General features: G+C 36.6%; 1 protein-coding gene and 1 pseudogene across 2 annotated transcripts in view; one reads left to right on the top strand and one right to left on the bottom strand.

The window, feature by feature from the left end:
- The window catches only part of REDIC1 (regulator of DNA class I crossover intermediates 1), a gene marked incomplete at its 3' end in the record, with an annotated part of 72,982 nt that overhangs the window by 19,619 nt on the left and 34,965 nt on the right, over positions 1-18,398 (bottom strand).
- LOC309969222 (large ribosomal subunit protein eL20-like) lies at positions 11,765-12,275 on the top strand (annotated as a pseudogene). Its single transcript has one exon. The product of its transcript is annotated as a large ribosomal subunit protein eL20-like (transcript).

Here is an 18,398-nt window from a genome sequence, read left to right as displayed (position 1 = left end):
GATGGTGAAGTAGAAGAATGTGGACTCATCCTTTCTTATGGAAACACCAAAATCACAACTAATTGCTGAACAACCATGGACAGAAAAATGCTAGAACCTACCAAAAACGATACCCTACAGCCTAAGACAAAGAAGAAGCCACAATGAGATGTTAGGAGGGGCACAATCACGATAAGATCAAACACCATACCAGCCAGGTGGGTGACCCATGGACTGGAAAGCAATTGTGCCACAGAGGCCCTCTTGCAGGAGTGAAAGTCCTGAGCTCCATGTCCATCTTCCCAGCCTGGGGGTCCAGCAATGGGAGGAGGAGCCCCCAGGGAATCTGGCTTTGAAAGCCTGTGGGGTTTGATCACAGAAAATCCATGGGAGGAAACAGAGACTCCACTCTTGAAGGGGGAACAGAAGGTTCTGTGTGGAACAGAACCCAGGGGAAAAAAAGCAGTGATCTCATAAAAGACAGGGCCAGACCTACCTGCTAATATTGGAGGGTATCCTGCAGAGGTGGGGAGTGGCTGTGGCTCACTGTGGGGACAAAGACACTGGCAGTGGCAGTTCTGGGGAGTAATCATTTAGTGTAAGCCCTCCCAGAGGCTGCCATTAGCCCCACCCAAAAGTTTTGGGTGCCCCAGGCCAAACAACAAACAGGGCAGGAACACAGCCCCACCCATCAGCAGACAGGCTGCTTAAAGTTTTCTTGAGCATGGCCCTGCCCACCAGAGGGGCAATACCAAGCTCCACTCACCAGTGGAGTCCCTTTATCAGGAAACCTGCACAACCTCTTACACACCCTTAACCACCAGGGGACAGACAGAAGCAAGAACTACAATCTTGCAGCCTGTGGAACAGAAACCACGATCACAGAAAGTTAGACAAAATGAGAAGGCAGAGGAATACCTCCCAGATGAAGGAACAAGATAAAACCCCAGAAGAACAACTAAGAGAAGTGGAGATAGGCAATATGCTGGAAAAAGAATTCAGAATACTGATAGTGAAGATGATCCAAGATGCTGGAAAAAGAATGGAGGCAAGGATTGAGAAGGTTCAAGAAATGTTTAACAAAGACTTGGAAGAATTAAGAACAAACAAACAGAGATGAACAATACAATAACTGAAGTGAAAAATAGACTAGAAGGAATCAATAGCAGAATAACTGAGGCAGAAGAACGAATAAGTGACTTGGAAGACAGAATGGTGGAAATCACTGCTGCAGAACAGAATAAAGAAAAAAGAATGAGAAGAAATGAAGACTGCCAAAGAGATCTCTGGGACAACATTAAATGCACAAACATTTGCATTACAGGGGTCCCAGAAGGAGAAGAGAGAGAGAAAGGACCCGAGAAAATATTTGAAGAGATTATAGTCAAAAACTTCATTAACGTGGGAAAGGAAATAGCCACCCAAGTCCAGGAAGCACAGAGAGTCCTGGGCAGGATAAACCCAAGGAGAAACACGCTGAGACACACAGTAATCAAATTGACAAAAATTAAAGATAAAGAAAAAATACTAAAAGCAACAAGGGAAAAGCAACACATAGAAGGGAACTCCCATAAGGTTAACACCTGATTTCTCAGCAGAAATTCTGCAGGCGAGAAGGGAGTGGCACAATATATTAAAGTGATGAAAGGGAAAAACCTACAACCAAGAATACTCTACTGAGCAAGGCTTTAATTCAGATTCAATGGAGAAATCAAAAGCTTTACAGAGAAGCAAAAGCTAAGAGAATTCAGCACCACCAGACGAGCTTTGCAACAAATGCTAAAGGAACTTCTCTAAGCAGAAAAGAAAAAGCCACAACTAAAAATGGGAAAATTACTAATGGAAAAGCTCACTGGTAAAGGCAAACAAACAGTAAATGTAGGAAATCATCCGTACAAAATATGGTATCAAAACCAGCAATTGTGAGAAGAGGAGAGCACAAATGCAGGATATTGGAAAGGCATTTGAAATGAAAAGACAAGCAACTTAAAACAATCTTGCTTATATATAGACTGCTATATCAAAACCCCATGGTAACTGCAAACTGAAAATCTACAATAGATACACACATAAAGCAGAATAAGCAATGCAAACACAACACTAAAGTTAGCCATCAAATCACAAGAGAAGAGAATGAAAGAGGAAGGGAAGAAAAAAGACCAATAAAAACAAACACAAAACAATTAAACAAATGGCAATAAATACATATATATCAATAATTACTTTAAATGTAAACAGATTAATTGCTCCATCCAAAAGACAGAGACTGGCTGAACGGATATGAAAACAAGACCCATATATCTTCTGTCTACAAGAGACCCACTTCAGATCTAGGGACACATACAGACTGAAAATTAGGGAATGGAAAAAGTGTTCCATGCAAATGAAAATCGAAAGAAAGCTGGAGTCACAATACTCATATCAGACAAAATACACTTTAAAATAAAGACTTTACAAGAGACAAAGAAAGACATTACATAATGATCAAGGGAACAATCCAAGAAGAAGATATAACAATTGTAAATATATATGCACCCAAATAAGAGCACCTCAATATATAAGACAAATATTAACAGCCATAAAGGGAGAAATCGACAGGAACACAATATTAGTGGGGGACTTTAACACCCCAATTTCATCAGTGGACAGATCATTCAGACAGAAAATCAATAAGGAAACACAGGCCTTAAATGACACATTAGACCAAGTGGACTTAAGTGATATTTACAGAGCATCCCATCCAAAAGCAGAAGAATACACATTCCTCTCAAGTGCACATGAAACATTCTCCAGAACTGATCACTGGGCCACAAAGTGAGCCTCAGGAAATTTAAGAAAATTGAAATCATATCAAGCATCTTTTCTGACCACAGCACTATGAGATTAGAAATCAACTAAAAGAAAAACACTGTAAAAAAACACAAACACATAGAGGCTAAACAATATCCTACTAAACAACCAATGGAAAGAGGAAATCAGAAAAATACCTAGAGGCAGTTTAAAGGGTCTGGAGGAAAAAGAAGTTTGGCGGTCACAGAGAGGGGGTCTGGGAAGCGCCTGGCAAGTGGTTCTCCAGATTAAAGAACTTGACTGAAGTTAAGGAACTTCTGGACAGAGAGGCTTAAAATTTGGATGCATATCATTCCTCTAAAAGGATCTTGGTTCACTAGTCAGGAGTTGGGCTGAAGCTCCTGTGATGGGAGCTCTGAGTCCAAACCACTGGACTAACAGAACCTCAGACCCCAGGGAATATTCATTGGAGTGAGGTCTCCCAGAGGTCCTCATCTCTGCACCAAGACTTAGCTCTACTCAACAGCCTACACACTCCACTGTTGGAAGCCTCAGGCCAAACAACCACTAAGATAGGAACACAATCCCACCCATAAAGAAAAAAAAAATGAGATGGCAAAAAAATATGTCACAGATGAAGGAGCAAAGTAAAAACTTACAGGACCAATAAATGAAGAGAAAATAGGGAATCTACCTGAAAAATAATTCAAAGTAATGATAGTAAAGATGATCCAGAATCTCAGAAATAGAATGGAGGCACAGATTGAGAAAACACAAAAAATGTTTAAGAAAGATCTAGAAGAACTAAAGAGCAAACAAACAGAGATGAGCAACACAATAATTGAAATGAAAAATACACTGGAAGAAATGAATAACCAAGGCAGAAGAACAAATAAGTGAGCTGGAAGACAAAATGGTGGAAATAACTGCCAAGGAGCAGAATAAGGAAAAAAGAATGAAAAGAATTGAAGACAATCTCAGAGACCTCTGGGGCAACACTAAACACACCAACATTTGAATTATAGGGGTCCCAGAAGAAGAAGAGAAAAACAAAGGGTCTGAGGAAAATATTTGAAGAGCTTATGGTGGAAAACTTCCCTAATATGGGAAAGGAAATAGTCACCCAAGTCCAGGAAGCACAGAGAGTCCCATAAAGGATACACCCTAGGGCAAACACACTAAGACACATATTAATCAATCTAACAAAAATTAAATTCAAGGAAAAAAATATTAAAAGCAGCAAGGGAAAAACAAAAAATAACATACAAAGGAGTCCCCATAAGGTTATCAGCTGATTTTTTAGCAGAAACTCTGCAGGCCAGAGGGAGTGGCAGGATATACTTAAAGTGATGAAAAAGAATAACCTACAACCAATCTTAATCTACCCAGCAAGGATCTCATTCAGATTCAATGGAGAAGTCAAAAGCTTTTAGGACAAGAAAAAGCTAATAGAATTCAGCACCACCAAACCATTTAACAACAAATGTTAAAGAAACTTCTCTAGGTGGGAAACACAAGAGAAGAAAAAGACCCACAAAAACAAACCCAAAACAATTAAGAAAATGGTAATAGGAACATACATATCAGTAATTACCTTGAATGTAAATGGATTAAATGTCCCAACCAAAAGATACAGACTGGCTGAATGGATACAAAAACAAGACCCATATATATACTGTCTTCACTTCAGAACGAGGGACACATACTGACTGAAAATGAAGGGATGGAAATAGATATTCCATGCAAATGGAAATCAAAAGAAAACTGGAGTAGCAATACTCATATCAGATAAAATAGACTTTAAAATAAAGAATGTTACAAGAGATAAGGAAGGACATTACCTAATGATCAAGAGATAAATCCAAGAAAAAGATATAACAATTATAAATGTTTATGTACCCAACAAAGGAGCACCACGATACAGAAGGCAAACGCTAACGACCATGAAAGGGGAAATCGACAGTAATACAATAATAGTAGGGGACTTTAACACCCCACTTACACCAATGGACAGATCATCCAAAGATAAAATAAATACAGAAACACAAGGTTTAAATGACAAAATAAACCAGATAGGTTTAATTATTATTTATAGAACATTCCACCCAAAAGTGGTAGAATACACTTTCTTCCCAAGTGAAAACGGAACATTTCTTGGGTCACAAATCAAGCCTCAGAAAATTTAAGAAAATTGAAATTGTATCAAGCATCTTTTCTGACCACAATGCTATGAGACTGGAAATCAATTACAGGAAAAAGACTATAAAAAACACAAATACATGGAGGCTAAACAGTGCAGTATGAAATAACCAAGATATCACTGAAAAATCAAAGAAGAAATTAAAAAATACACAGAAACAAATGAAAATGAAAACATACCCCCTAAAACCTCTGAAATGCAGCAAAAGAAGTTCTGAGAGGGAAGTTTATAGCAATTCAATTTCACCTCAAGAAACAAGAAAAATCTCAAATAAACAATCTACCCTACACCTAAAGCAACTAGAGAAAGAAGAACAAAGAACACCCAAGACAGTATAAGGAGAGAAATCATAAAGATCAGAGCAGAAATAAATGAAACAGAAACGAAGAAAATGTCAGCAAAGATCAATAAAACTAAAGCAGATTCTTTGAGAAGATAAACAAAATTGAACCCTTGGCCAGACTCATCAAGAGAAAAAGGGAGAGGTCGCAAATCAATAAAATTAGAAATGAAAAAGGAGAAATCACAACCAACACCACAAAACTACAAAGGATTATAAGAGACTACTACAAACAACTATATGCCAATAAAATGGACAGTCACAAAGAAATGGACAAATTCTTGGAAAGCTACAATTTTCCAAGACTGAACATGGAAGAATTAGAAAGTATAAACAGAAAGTATCACAAGTAATGAAATTTAAACTGTAATTAAAAATCTTCCAACAAACAGAAGTCCAGGACCAGATGGCTTCACAGGCGAATTCTATCAAACATTTAGAGAAAACGTAACACCTATCCTTCTCAAACTCTTCCAAAATATTGCAGAGGGAGGAACACCCCCAAATTCATTCTACAAAGCCACCATCACCCTGATACCAAAATCAGAAAAAGATATCACAGGGCTTCCCTGGTGGCGCAGTGGTTGAGAGTCTGCCTGCTAATGCAGGGGACACAGGTTTGTGCCCCAGTCCGGGAAGATCCCACATGCCACGGAGCAGCTAGGCCTGTGAGCCATGGCTGCTGAGCCTGCATGTCCGGAGCCTGTGTTCCATAACGGGAGAGGCCACAACAGTGAGAGGCCCGCGTACCGCAAAAAAAAAAAGATATCACACACAAAATATTATAGACCAGTATGACTGATGAACATAGATGCAAAAATCCTGAACAAAATACTAGCAAACAGAATCCAACAACATATTAATAGGATCATACACCACATCAAGTGGGATTTATCCCAGGGATTCTTCAATATATGCAAAACAACAAGTTTGATACACCATATTAACAAATTTAAAAAAACCATATGATCATCTCAATAGATGCATAAAAATCTTTTGACAAAATTCAACACCAAGTTATGATAAAAACTCTCCAGAAAGTGGGCATAGACAGAACCTATCTCAACATAATACAGGCCATACATGACAAACCCACAGCAAACATCATACTCAATGGTAAACAACTGAAAGTGTGTCCACTAAGATCAGGAACAAGACAAGGATGTCCAATATCACCATTCTTATTCAACATAGTTTTGGAAGTCCTAGCCACGGCAATCAGAGAAGAAAAAGAAATTAAAGGAATACAAATTGGAAAAGAAGAAGTAAAACTTTCACTGTTGGCAGATGATAAGATACTATACATAGAAAATCCTAAAGATGCCACCAGAAAACTACTAGAACTAATCAATGAATTTCGTAAGGTCGCAGGATACAAAATAAATGCACAGAAATCTCTTGCTTTCCTATACACTAGCAATGAAAAATCAGAAAGAGAAATTAAGGGAACAATCCCACTTAACATTGCAACAAAAAGAATCAAATACCTAGGAATAAACCTACCTAAGGGAGACTTCCCTGGTGGTACAGTGGTTAAGAATCCACCTGCCAATGCAGGGGACATAGGTTCGAGCCCTGCTCCAGGAAGATCCTACATGCCGCAGAGCAACAAAGCCTGTGAGCCACAACTACTGAGCCCATGTGCCACAACTACTGAAGCCTGTGCACCTATAGCCCATGCTCCACAACAAGAGAATCCACCATAATGAGAAGCCTGCACACCTCAACAAAGAGTAGCCCCCACTCTCTGCAACTAGAGAAAGCCCACACACAGCAACGAAGACCCAATGCATCCAAAAATCAATCAATCAATCGATTTATTAAAAAAAGAAAAACATAAAACCCTACATCAGGAGGTGAAAGACTTAGAAAACTATAAAAACTATACTCAGAAATCTATAAAACACTGATGAAAGAAATCAAAGATGACATAAACAGATGGAGAAATATACCATGTTCTTGGATTGGAAGACTCAATACTGTGAAAATGACTATACTACCCAAAGCAACCTACAGATTCAATGCAATCTCTATCAAATTATCAATGGCATTCTTCACAGAATTAGACCAAAAAATTTTACAATTCATGTGGAAACACAAAAGACCCTGAATATCCAAAGCAATCTTGAGAAAGAAAAACGAAGCTGGAGGAATTTGGCTCCCTGACTTCAAACTATATTACGAAGCTACAGTAATCAAGACAATATGGTACTGGCACAAAAACAGAAATATAGATCAATGGCAAAGGATAGAAAGACCAGAGATAAACCCATGCACATATAGTGACCTAATTTATGACAAAGGAGGCAAGAACACACAATGGAGAAAAGACAGCCTCTTCAGTTAGTTGTGTTGGGAAAACTGGACAGCTACATGTAAAAGAATGAAATTAGAACACTCCCTAACACCATACACAAAAATAAACTCAAAACAGATAGAAGACCTAAATGTAAGACCAGACACTATAAAACTCTTAGAGGAAAGCATAGGAAAAACGCTCTTTGACATAAATCACAGCAAGATCTTTTTTGACCCACCTCCTAGGGCAATGAAAATAAAAATAAACAAGTGGGACCTAATTAAACGTAAAAGCTTTTGCACAGCAAAGGAAACCATAAACAAGACAAAACAACCCTCAGAATGGGAGTAAATATTTGCAAATGAAACAACAGACAAATGATTAATCTCCAAAATATACGAACAGCTCATGGAGCTCAATATCAAAAAACAAACAAGTCTCAAATTCTTTTTAAAGACTGAAATAATATCAAGCATGTTTTCCAACTACAATGGTATTAAACTACAAATCAATTACAAGAGGAAAACTGGAAAATTCAAACATGTGGAGATTAAACAAAATGCTCCTGAACAACCATGGGTTAAAGAAGAAATCAAAAGAGAAAAAAATATCTTGAGACAAATGAAAATGGAAATAACAAGGCTTAAGGGATGTAGCAAAAACAGTTCTAAAAGGGAAATTCATGGTGATAAATGCCTACATCAATAAACAAAAGATCTCAAATAAACAAAGTAACTTTACACCTCAAGGAACTAGAATTAGAATGAACTGAGCCTACACATAGTAGATGAAATAAAATAACAAATTTCAGAGCAGAAATAAATAAAATAGAAAATAAAAAGATAATAGAAAAGATAAATAAAACTAAGAACTGCTTTCTTGAAAAGATAAAACAAAATTAACAAACTTATTTAGACACAACAACAACAAAAAAAGAGAGAACTCAAATAATAAAATCATAAATGAAAGAGGAGACACTACAACTGATACCACAGAAATACAAGTGATCATAAGACAGTACTCTGAACACCAACAAAGTGGACAACCTAGAATTTATGGAAAATTCCTAGAAACTACAACCTACAAGACTAATCCATGAAGAAATAGAAAATATGAACAGACTGATAATTAGTAAGAAGAACAAATCAGTAATCAAATACTTCCCAACAAACAAGTCTAGGACCAATGACTTCACTGATGAATTCTACCAAATATTTAAAGAAAGTTAATATAAATCTTTCTCAAACTCTTCCAAAAAACAGAAGATGAGGAAACACTTCAAAACTCCTTTTATAAAACCAGCATTACCTTGATACAAAAACCAGACAAGAACACAAGAAAAGAAAATTACAGGCCAATAACCCTGATGAACATAGATTCAAAAATCCTCAACAAAATATTAACAAACTGAATTCAACAATACATTAAAAGAATCATACAGCAACAAAATGAAGGGTAAAAAATCATATAATCATTGATATGAATGCAGAGAAAGCACTTGCAAAAATTCACATCCATCTATGTCTAAAAATTTGTAACAAAAGAGTTTAAAGAGAATGTACCTCAACATAATAAAGGCCATGTATGACAAGCTTACAGCTAATATCACATTCAATGATGAAAAGCTGAAAGCTTTTTCTCCAAGATCAGGAACAAGAGAAAGATGCCCACTCTCACCACTTTTATTCAACATAATATTGGTAATATTTGCTAGAGTCAATGGACAAGAAAAAGAAAAGAAAAAGAAAGAAAAAGCATTCTAAACTGAAAGGAACAATTAAAATTGTCTGTATCTGCTTATAACACAATATTATATATAGAAAACGCTAAAGATTCCACTGTTGCCAAAAAAACTGTACAATAAACTCGGGTAAAGGATACATAACCATATACAAAAATAAGTTGCATTTCTATACACTAATAATGAACTATCAGAATAAGAAATTAAGGAGACAATCTTATTTACAATTGTATCAAAAAGAATAAAATACCTAGAAATAAGTTTAACCAAAGAGGTGAAATACCTGTATGCTGAAAACTATAGGACATTAATAAAAGAAATTGAAGACACAAATAAATGGAAAGATAGTCCATGATAATGAATTGGAATAATTAATATTGTTAAAATGTCCATTCTAGTCAGAGTCATCTGCATATTCAATGCAATCCCTGTGAAAATTCCAATGATATTTTTCACAGAAATAGAAAAGAAAATCATAAAATTGGTATGGAATCACAACAAAACCCAAATGGCGAAGACAATATTGAGAAAAAAGAACAGAGCTGGAGGCATCATATTTCATAATCTCAAACAATATTAAAGATACAGTAATCAAAACAGTATGATGTTGACATAAAAACAGTATGATATTGACATAAAAACAGACACATAGACCAATGGAACAGAAAAGAAAGCCCAGAAATAAACCCATACATATTTGGTCAATCAGTTTATGACAAAGGAGCCAGGAATATACAATGGAGAAAGGACAGTCCTTTCAATAAACGGTGCTGGGAAAACTGAACAGCTACACACAAAAGAATGAAAAATGGACCCCTATCTTATATCATACATAAAAGTTAACTCAAAATGGATTAAAGACTTGAATATAAGACCTGAAACCAAAAAACTACTAGAAAAATACACAAGTGGCAAAATCTTTGACAACCATCTTGGCAATGATTTTCTGAATTTGACACCAAAAGCAAAGGCAACTAAAGCAAATATAAACAAGTGGGACTACATCAAACTGAAAAGCTTTTCACAGAAGAGGAAGCCATCAAAAAATTGAAAAGCTAACCTACTGAATGGAAGAAAATACTTGTAAATCATATATCTGATATATATATATCATATATCTGAAAATATTTGTAAATCATATATCTGATAAGCCAAAATATATAAATAACTCATATAACTCAGAGTGAAAAAACAACAATCCCACTAAAAAATGGGCAGACAACCTGAACAGACATTTTTCCAAAGAAGATCTACAGGCAGCCAACAGGTACAGAAAAAGATGCTTAACAAAATGAATCATCAAGGAAATTCAAATCAAAACCACATCTGTGAGAATAGCTAGCATCAAAAATATAAGCAAAAACAAGCCTTGGCAAGGATGTGGAGAAAAGGGAAGCCAGGTGCACTATTGGTGGCAATGTAAATTGTTCAGCTGCTACCGAAAAACAGAATGGGGTTTCCTCAAAAAAATTAAAAATAGGGTAAATCCTGAGTTCTCATCACAAGGAACTTTTTTGTATTTCTTTAATTTTGTATCTGTATGAGATGCCGGATGTTCACTGTACTTATTGTGCTAATAATTTCATGACGCATGTAAGTCAAATCATTATGATGTATACCTTAAACTCATACATGCTGTATGTCAATTATATCTCAATAAAACTGGAAGAAAAAGTTAAAAATAGAACTACCATATGATCGAGCAATTCCACTTCTGGTATTTTTCCGAGGAAAAGAAGACACTAACTCAAAAATATTATCCTCACCACCATGTCCACTGAAACATTATTTACAATAGCCAAGACATGGAAACAACCTACGTGTCCATCAATGGATGAATAAAGAAGATGTGGTATATATAGCTATATATACACACACAATGGAATACTATTCAGCCATAAAAAGTAAGGAAATCCTGCCAACTGCAACAACATGGATGGACCTTGAGGGCACCATGCTAAGTGAAATAAGTCAGGCAGAGAAAGAAAAATACCATATGACCTCACTTATACATGTAATCTGAAAAAAAATCATAAATAGAATAGATTAGTGGTTGCTAGAGTCGGGGGGTGGGGTATGGGCAAAATTAGCGAATGTGGTAAAAATGTAGAAACTTACAATTATAAAATAATTAAATCCTGGTGATGTACAGGATGGCAACTATAGTTAATAATACTGTATTTTATATTTGAAAGTTTCTAGAGAGTATATCTTAAAATTTCTCATCCAAAGAAAAAGAATTTGTAACTGTGTGGTGATCCATGTTAACTAGACTTATTGTGGCGATCTTTTCACAGTGGGTACACATATCAAATCACTATGTTGTACACTTTAAATAACTGTTACATTCAGTTATACCTCCATAAAAATAATAGTTTCCTTTTTGAGGGTGGCAGCAAGCACGTATAGAACACCATGAAGGCCTCGGGCACACTTCCAGAATACAAGGTGGTGGGGCACTGCCTGCTGACCCCCAAATGCGGCATGTCTCCCCTCTACTGCATGTGCATCTTTGCACCTAATCATGTTGCCAAGTCCTGTTTCTGGTACTTTGTGTCTCAGCTGAAGAAGATGAGAGTATTCAGGGGAAATTGTCTACTGCAGACAGGTGTTGGAGAAATCTCCCCTGCGGGTGAAGAACTTTGGCTTCTCGTTGCACTATGACTTCCGCAGCACTGAGAGTACCGGGACCTGACCACAGCCAGTGCGGTCAACCCAGTGCTACCAAGACATGGGCACCTGGCACTGCGCCTGGGCCCACTCGATCCAGATCACAAAAACAGAAGAGATTGCAGCCAGCAAGTGCTGTCGACCAGCAGTCAAGCAGTTCCACGACTCCAAGATCAAGTTCCCACTGCCCTACAGGGTTCTCTGTTGCCAGCATAAGCCACACCTCACCACTAAGAGGCCCAACACCTTCTTTTAGACGCAGGCCCTCCCTGTCCCCAGGTCTGCCCAAATAAAACTCATTGGGAAAACTGGAAAAAAAATTATTATATCCTCCAAGATGTTCTTCTTTCCTATTCCATTCCACATCCAACAAAAGGATCTTGGAACACCCCTAATTACCCATACCCTACTATCTTCCATCCAAGAGGAGTTTTTGTTTGGTTTGATTTTTGGGTTTGGTTTGCTTGTTTGCTATCTCTTCATTAATTCTGCCTCAGTAGGAATTACCTGTCCCAAAGTTTCCCAACCAGTAGGCAGGTATAGCTCAGCTCCTCTACTGCTCCAATCCTTTTCTTCCTCTCTTATTGTGACTCCTGCCTTGGTCTCCCTTGTAAAATTTAAGATTTTAGCCAGGGTTCCACTATGCCTTTAGCCCTGTCTAGGCATCACAAATTAAAAGCTGATGGCTGCTCTACCTAAAGAACTCATAGCACCTGATACCCTTCAGGTTCTACCAGTGAGCTTATTTTCTTTTCTGACTTGCTCTAGACACATTCAAGCTGCCATAGATGTAGAGATTGTTTTTTAAGGATTCTAACCTGCTCATGATTCGTTCTTTAAGAGGATATATCTATATTATTCTTATTTAGAAAATATGAGTTATTTAAAGGAGTAACAGGATAGCATCTAATATTACTGACCACATTCCCTTCCTTAAAAATCTCTCCCATTTTTCTTTCCTATGACACCTTTCTTTGAGTACTCCCAAATCTCTCTAGCAGCTCATTCTCTCTCTCTTTTTTGATGGTAAACAATATTTATTTTCACTGATTATCAAACAGAAGGAAAATTAATACGTAATTCAGTTTTATTCCGATTTTATTTACTGTATTAATTACTGAAATCTAACAGAATCTTGGAAAGCAATTTTTAATGGAAATATAGTTGATTTACAATATTATTTAGATTAGGTGTATAGCATAGTAATTCAGTATTTTTGCAGATTATACTCCATTATAAGTTATTACAAGATAATTGTGCTAATTACCAGTGCTATACAATACATCCTTGTTGCTTATCTATTTTATACCTAGTCGTTTGTATCTATTAACCCCACACCCCTAATTTGTTCCTCCCTGCTTTCCTATCCCCACTGGTAACCACAAGTTTGTTTGCTATATCTGTGAGTCTATTTCTGTTTTGCATATGCATTCATATGTATTATGTTTTAGATTCTACACATAAATGATATCGTACACTATTTTTCTTTCTCTGCCTGACTTATTTCAGAAAGCATAATATCTTCTAGGACCATAGGGTCATCAACATTGCTGCAAATGGCTAAGTAATATTCCATTTTGTGTGTGTGTGTGTGTGTGTGTGTGTGTGTGTGTGTGTGTTTATCTCCCACAACTTCTTTATTCATTACTTTGTTGATGGGCACTAGGGTTGCTTCCATGTCTTGGCTAGTATAAATAGTGCTGCTATAAATTTTGGGGCACATGTAACTGCAAATTAGTGTTTTCTTTTTCTCCTGATATATATACTAAAGTGGGATTGCTGGATCATATGTTAACTCTATTCTTAGTTTTTTAAAGAACTTCCATACCGTTTTCCATAGTGGCTGCACCAATTTACATTCTCACCAACAGTGTACAAGTGTTCCCTTTTCTCCACATCCTCTCCAACACTTGTTATTTGTAGACTTTTTGATGATAGCCATTCTGACAGTTGTGAGGTGATATCTCATTGTTTTGATTTGCATTTCTCTAATAATTAGTGATGTTGAGCATCTTTTCATGGGCCTGTTGGCCATCTGTATGTCTTCTCTGAAGAAAAAGTCTGTTCAGGTCTTTGATCATTTTTTGATTGGTTATTTGGTTTTTTTGATATTGAGTTGTATGAGCTGTTTATTTTTTGATATTAATCCCTTGTTGATTGCATCATTTCTAAATATTTTCTCCCATTCTGCTGGTTGGCTTTTCATTTTGCCGATGGTTTTATTTGCTGTGGAAAAGCTTTTAAATTTAATTAGGCCCCATTTATTTATTGTTGATTTTATTTCTTTTGCCTTAGGAGACAAACCCCCCAAAATATTGCTACAATTTATGTCAAAGGGTATTCTGCCTATGTTCTCTTCTAGGAGTTTTATTGTTTCATGTCTTATATTTAGGTCTTAAACCATTTTGAGTTTATTTTTGAATATGGTGTGAGGAAATGTTCTAATCTCATTATTTTATGTGTAGCTGTCTAGTTTGGCCAGCACCACTTGTTGAAGAGATTTTCTTTTCTCCATTGTATATTCTTGCCTCTTCTGTCATAGATTAATTTACCACAGTTCTGTGGGTTTCTTTCTGGGCTCTCTATTCTGTTCCATTTATCTATGTGTCTGTTTTTGTGCCAGTACCATGCTGTTTTGAATACTTCAGTTTTGTTGTATTCTCTGAAGTCTGAGAGGGTAATTCCTCTGGCTTTGTTCTTTTTCTCAAGAGTGCTTTGGCAACTCAGGGTCTTCTGTGGTTCCATATAAATTTTAGGATTATTTGGTCTAGTCCTGTGAAAAATGTCATGAGTGTTTGATAGGGATTACATGAAATCTATAGATTGCTTTGGGTGGTATGGCCATTTTAACAATATTAATTCTTCAAAGCCACAAATGTGATACCTTTCCATTTCTTTGTATCATGTTCAATTTCCTTCATCAATGTTTTATAGCTTTCAGAGTATAGGTTTCTCATCTTCTTAAGTTTATTCCTAGGTATTTTATTCTTTTTGGTGTGATTTTTAAATGGGACTTTAAAAAACTTTCTCTTGTATCCTGCTACCTTGCTGCATTCATTTATTAGTTCTAGTAGTTTTTGTGTGAGACTTTAGGGTTCTCTATATAAAGTATCATGTCATCTGCAACTAATGACCATTTTACCTCTTTCCTTCCAATTTGGATAACTTTCATTTCTTTTTCTTGTCTCATTTCTGTGGCTAGGGCTTCCAGTACTATGGTAAATCAAAGCAGCAAGAGTGAACATCCCTATCTTGTTCCTGAATTTAGTGAGATGGCTTTCAATTTTTCACCATTGAGTATGACATTGGCCATAGGTTTGTCACAAATAGACTTTATTATGTTGAAATATTTTCCCTCTATACCCACTTTGATGAGAGTTTTTACCATGAATGGATGTTGAATTTTATCAAATGCTTTTTCTGCATATATTGAGATCATGTGATTTTTATCTTTCCTTTTGCTAATGTGATATACCACACTGGTTGATTTGCAAATGTTGAACCATCCTTTTGACCCTGGAATGAATCCAACGTGTATGATCGTGTTTATATATTGTTGGATTTGGCTTGCTAATATTGTGTTGAGGATTCTGCCATCTATATTCATCAAAAATATTTGGCCTGGGCTTCCCTGGTGGCGCAGTGGTTGAGAGTCCACCTGCCGATGCAGGGGACATGGGTTTGTGCCCCGGTCCGGGAAGATCCCACATGCTGTGGAGCGGCTAGGCCCATGATCCATGGCCGCTGAGCCTGTGCATCCAGAGCCTGTGCTCCGCAATGGGAGAGGCCACAACAGTGAGAGGCCCATGTACCGCAAAAAAAAAAAATATATATATATGTATATATAAAAATATATATATATATAAATATATATATATATATATATATATATATATATATATATATTTGGCCTGTAATTTTCTTTTTCGTACTGTCTTTGTCTGGTTTTGGTATCAGTGTAATGGTGGCCTTGTAGAATGAATTGGGGAGTGTTACCTACTCTTCCATTTTTTGGAATAGTTTGAGAAGGATAAGTATTAGTTCTTCTTCATATGTTTGGTAAAATTCCCCTGTGAAGCCATCTTGCCCTGGACTTTTATTTGTAGGGAATTTTTCAAGTTAAAGATTTTATTTCACTACTAGTGATTGGTCTGTTAAAGTTGTTTCTTCTGGACTCAGTCTTGGCAGGCTGTATGTTTCTAGAAATTTGTCCTTTCTTCGAGGTTGTCCAATTTGTTGGCATATAACTGTTCAGAGAATTCTCTTATAATTTCTTTATATCTCTGTGGTATCAGTTTTTATTTCTCCTGTTTCATTTCTTATTTTATTTCAGTCTTCTCTCTTTTTTTCTTGGTGAACCCAGCTAAATGTTTATCAATTTTGTTTATCTTTTCAGAAAAATAGCTCTTAGTTTAATTGATCTTTTCCATTGTTTTTTTTTTTGTTTTTTTTTTGCGGTACGCGGGCCTCTCACTGTTGTGGCCTCTCCCATTGCGGAGCACAGGCTCTGGACGCACAGGCTCAGCGGCCATGGGTCACGGGCCCAGCTGCTCCGCGGCATGTGGGATCTTCCCAGACCAGGGCACGAACCCGTATCCCCTGCATCGGCAGGCGGACTCAACCACTGCACCACCAGGGAAGCCCTCCATTGTTTTTTATCTCTATTTCCTCTCTGATCTTTATTATTTCTTTCCTTCTGCTGACTTTGATCTCTGTTTTTCTTTTTCTAATTCTTTTAGGTGGTAGGCTGTTTGAGATTTTTGTTTCCTGAGGAAGTCCTATATCGCTATAAACTTCCTTCTTAGAACTGACTTTGCAATATCCCATGTATTTTGAAAAGTTTTGTTTCCATTTTTATTTGTCTCAAGGTACTTTCTGATTTCCTTTTTGATTTCATTGTTGATCCATTTGCTTTTCAGTAGCATGTCATTTAGTCTTCACGTGTTTGTTCTTTTCCCATTTTTCTTTCTGTAGTTGATTTCTAGTTTCATACAGTTGTGTTCTGAAAAAAATGCTTGATGCAATTTCTATCCTCTTAAATTTGCTGAGGCTTGTTTTGTGGTCTAGTATGTGATCTATCCTGGAGAATGTTCTGTGTTCAATTGAAAGGAATGTGTATTCTGTTGTTTTTGGATGTACTGTCCCATAGATATCTACTAAGTTTAACTGGTCTAGTGTGTCCTTAAGACCACTCTTCCTTTATTGATTTTCTGTATGGATAATCTGTCCATTGATGTCAGTTAGGTGTTAAAGTCCCCTACTATTATTATATTATTGTCCCTTTCTTCCTTTAAGTGTTAGTATTTGATTTATATATTTAGGTGCTCCTTTTTTGGGTACAAATATGTTAACAAGTATAATATCCTCTTCTTGTTTGATCCCTTTATCATTATATAATACCCTTCTTTGTCTTTTGTTGTATCGTTTGTTGTGAAGTCTCTTTTGTCTGATATGAGTATTGTTACTCCCACTTTCTTGTTGTTTCCATTTGCATGAAATATCATTTTCCATCCCCTCACTTTTATTCTGTACGTGTCTTTTGCCCTAAAGTCTCCTGTAAGCAGCATATTGAGGGTCTTGGTTTTTACCCAATCAGCCACCCTATGTCTTTTGATCGAACACTGACATTTAAAGTAATTATTGATAGGTATGTACTTATGGCCACTTTATCACTTGTTTTCCAGTTGTTTCTGTAGTTTTTCTCTGTTCATTTTTTCTTTTTGTTTCTAGCATTGTGGTTTCATGAGGTTCTTTAGTAATTCCTTGGTTTCCTTGCTATTTGCTTTTTGTGTAGCTATTATAGGCTTTTGACTTGTGGTTTCCACGAGGATCACATATGTTGACAGTATCTACAGTAAGTCCCCTACAGATGAATGAGTTCTGTTCTGAGAGCACGTTCTTAAGTCCAATTTGTTTGTAAGTTCAACAACGTTAGCCTGGGTACCCAATAACACAATCAGCTATATGGTACTGTACTGTAATAGGTTTATAATATTTTTCACACAAATAATACATAAAAAGCAAACAAACACAAAAGTAAAGAAAATATTTTTAAGCTTACAGTACAGTACCTTGAAAAGTACAGTAGTACAGTACAACAGCTGGCATACAGGGGCTGGCATTGAGTGAACAGGCAAGAATAATTACTGACTGGAGGAGGGAGAGGAGGTGGGAGATGGTAGAGCTGAAGGATCATCAGCAATGAGAGATGGAGGGCAAGCTGCAATTTTACACACACCTGACATTGATGACAAAAGTTCTGGTTCCTTGCTGGATTCAATTCTATCTACCCTCTTGAACAAAAGACCCAGTGATTTCTGGGGGGTAGTAGCTCTTTTTTTCTCATCATAGATGACACAGTAGCACTGGATTGCATTCT

This window comes from Leucopleurus acutus (assembly GCF_964270905.1).
Source record: "Leucopleurus acutus genome assembly, chromosome: 11".
In the NCBI taxonomy this organism is placed as follows: Eukaryota; Metazoa; Chordata; class Mammalia; order Artiodactyla; family Delphinidae; genus Leucopleurus; species Leucopleurus acutus.
The sequence above is the reverse complement of the archived record's forward strand: the minus strand, read 5'-3'. Positions and strand labels throughout refer to the sequence as shown.